This window comes from Dendroctonus ponderosae, unplaced genomic scaffold (genome assembly GCF_020466585.1).
Source record: "Dendroctonus ponderosae isolate FM_Combo_2020 unplaced genomic scaffold, Dpon_F_20191213v2 Dpon_F_20191213_1, whole genome shotgun sequence".
NCBI lineage: Eukaryota > Metazoa > Arthropoda > Insecta > Coleoptera > Curculionidae > Dendroctonus > Dendroctonus ponderosae.
The window spans coordinates 36,260,016-36,262,503 of NW_026017110.1; the positions used below are offsets into that span (position 1 = coordinate 36,260,016).

The 2,488-nt window shown below is 35.4% G+C and overlaps 2 protein-coding genes across 2 annotated transcripts in view; one reads left to right on the plus strand and one right to left on the minus strand.

Annotated features, from left to right (window-relative positions):
- The window catches only part of LOC125503929 (heat shock 70 kDa protein 6-like), a gene marked incomplete at its 3' end in the record, with an annotated part of 13,217 nt that extends 11,281 nt beyond the window's left edge, over positions 1-1,936 (minus strand). The window contains 1 exon segment of the mRNA XM_048665073.1: positions 1,866-1,936.
- The window catches only part of LOC109541235 (probable E3 ubiquitin-protein ligase HERC4), a gene marked incomplete at its 3' end in the record, with an annotated part of 482,710 nt that overhangs the window by 73,685 nt on the left and 406,537 nt on the right, over positions 1-2,488 (plus strand).

The following is a 2,488-nucleotide window of genomic DNA, read 5'->3' on the forward strand; positions in this document are numbered from 1 at the left end:
ATACCGGTTTGCCTCTCTAATCATTATCTAATAATCTCGTAAGTTGACCTAGAACCGGCTACGTTGCATTATGGGTGCGCCACATATCTACCAAATAGCAAACTAACCGCAAACTGCTGGAAATTTCTGCCAAAAAAAATTTCTGTGGAGCGACATCTACAATAGCGAGGTTCGAAATAGCATGTAAGTCCGCCCTATTTTGTTTCCATTCTAAGGGGGGATATTTTGTGGATTTAAGCGTATACTCCTTCCTGTCAGTTTTATATTCAAACGTCTGTTTGCACAGGGTTGCCAGTCTTCACCAAAGTAGAAAATCTTTTTAGTTTGTAATCATAAATAATCCACCAATAATAACTTTTGTTAACTTTAGGTACATATTTACGATCATAGATACAGACAAGTATACCAAGAATATTATATTACGCTCGCCTACTACACTAACTAGGTGAACGTGTCGTTTGAGTCCCTCCAAATTTTTCGTTTTTTCTTGTTTTACCTTAAAGAAAACCTTAAATTAAGCAGTATCAGCCAAAAAAATCCTGACCGGTCCATAAATTAAGTCAAAAAACATTCACAAACTTTTGAAATTAGTTTTTCCAAAATCACTTATTTATGCACGAAAATGAAATTGTCCGGAGCATGAAGTTCTAAATATTTTTGCGTTTTTCGTTTCGGTTCATTTTGAGTTAGTTTGTTTGTGTTAGCATGGTTGAAGTGATTTTTTAAATAAAACTTTAAAATATATACAACAAGTCAAAGTTAATAACCCAAAAAGACATAAATAATCTAAACCGACCCAAATTGAATGAATATACATGCGAGGTTTCCAAGGAAACAATTTTCAATAACTTTAAACGTTGGTAACACCGCACGACATTTTTCCTGAAAATGCTGATTTGGCTCAAACTTTGTGAGTGCCTTGTTGATAAACCTAAACGTAATTTTGGTAATGCTTTACGGTACAATCTGGTACTAGGATTGCAGCTTTGCCGATTAAGACTATGCTCACCTTATAGAAAATCTCCTAACAAACAATATTTTTCGTATAAATTTTTCGATTAAATGCCGTTTTCCACCACTTTTCACCCTTTGAAATTCACCAATTTCCAAAACAAAACAACGGTCGCCATGATAGTTCAGCACTTTGCGCCGGCGTGCCATTCAACATTTTTCGCGTAGTTCCCAGTACTATCATTACCACTTCCTTAGCCACCTACGCGATCAGTTTCGCTGAAACATTCAAACAGAATCAATTTGAAGATTGAAGAATTTGATAATTTTTTCTTAATATAAAATAAATAGTAATGAGTAATACCCAGAGTTTTCACTACTTTTCCGATTCCCATGATAATTCCAATAAACTGATTAAGAACTCACACGCGTTCATAGAAATAAATAGAGAAACCAAAGCTGAAAATACTTTATTTTATTTTCTTTGCATGCATACACAATTAATTTGATATTTCAAACGGCTGGCTGCAATCAGCTGGGTCCCGTCTAAATTACTCGCACCATCTATTACTTACTCGCATCACCATATGTATGAGCTTATCAGTTTTGTCTACTATTTCCTGTATGGACGTAATTCTGCTAAGTTTTCAACCTTGAATGAACTACTTTTTTGTTTTCATTGAACTTTTCTATTTTGGTAGCAGTTCGGCAACATGGCTGACCAGTATGCAATTTTTGGCTGCTCGTACCCTGCGTGCCACAGCAGATCGTACCGTAAAGCATTACCAAAACTACAAATTCGGAGGGATTCAAACGACAGGATCACCCGAATAGTTTTTTTTCAAAGCTGAATTAGAGTTGCTGTCAATTTGTTGACTCAATAATAATTATATATACATAGAAGTAGGACGTACCCTTTTTCCCCAAGGCCGGCTATTGTTCTGTTCACGACGAGATTTACACTGAATTCTGTGCACTGAATTAGCAACGATACGCCAATTCTTATCTTACACTGTTGATAAAATACACCGGTTTATCTCCAATACTTTTAAATTGAGTGCAGGTCTTTCCCCTTGGAAAATGTTCTATAGTGACTCAAAATTGGTGTAATTCCGCTGGGGGTGTTGTTTGGGGCTGTTTTGGGAGTACAGGTACATGTATTATAGTTCTAGGGCAAAAATTAGTGGAACAAGTTCCTATAAAAAAATTTTGAGAACCCAAGAATAACTGATCAACAGGGTTTTAAAGTTGCAATTTTAAAGGTGATCGTGTCGTTTGAGTCCCTCCGAATTTTTAATTTTTTTGCCTTATTTTACATAACTTAAGCAGTTTCAGCAAAAGAAAATCCTGGATGGTCCATAAATAAGGCCAAAAAACACTTAGAAAGTTTTCAGGCTAAATTTCGAGCGGTGTTACCAAACTGCGCAAAATGTTTTAACCCAATGAAACAAGTTTTTTGTAATGAAGTGTGTATGTAATTAATAATTAAGGGCAAGCGTTTTCGACAATAGGGTTGTTGCACAATTTTTTTTTTGTT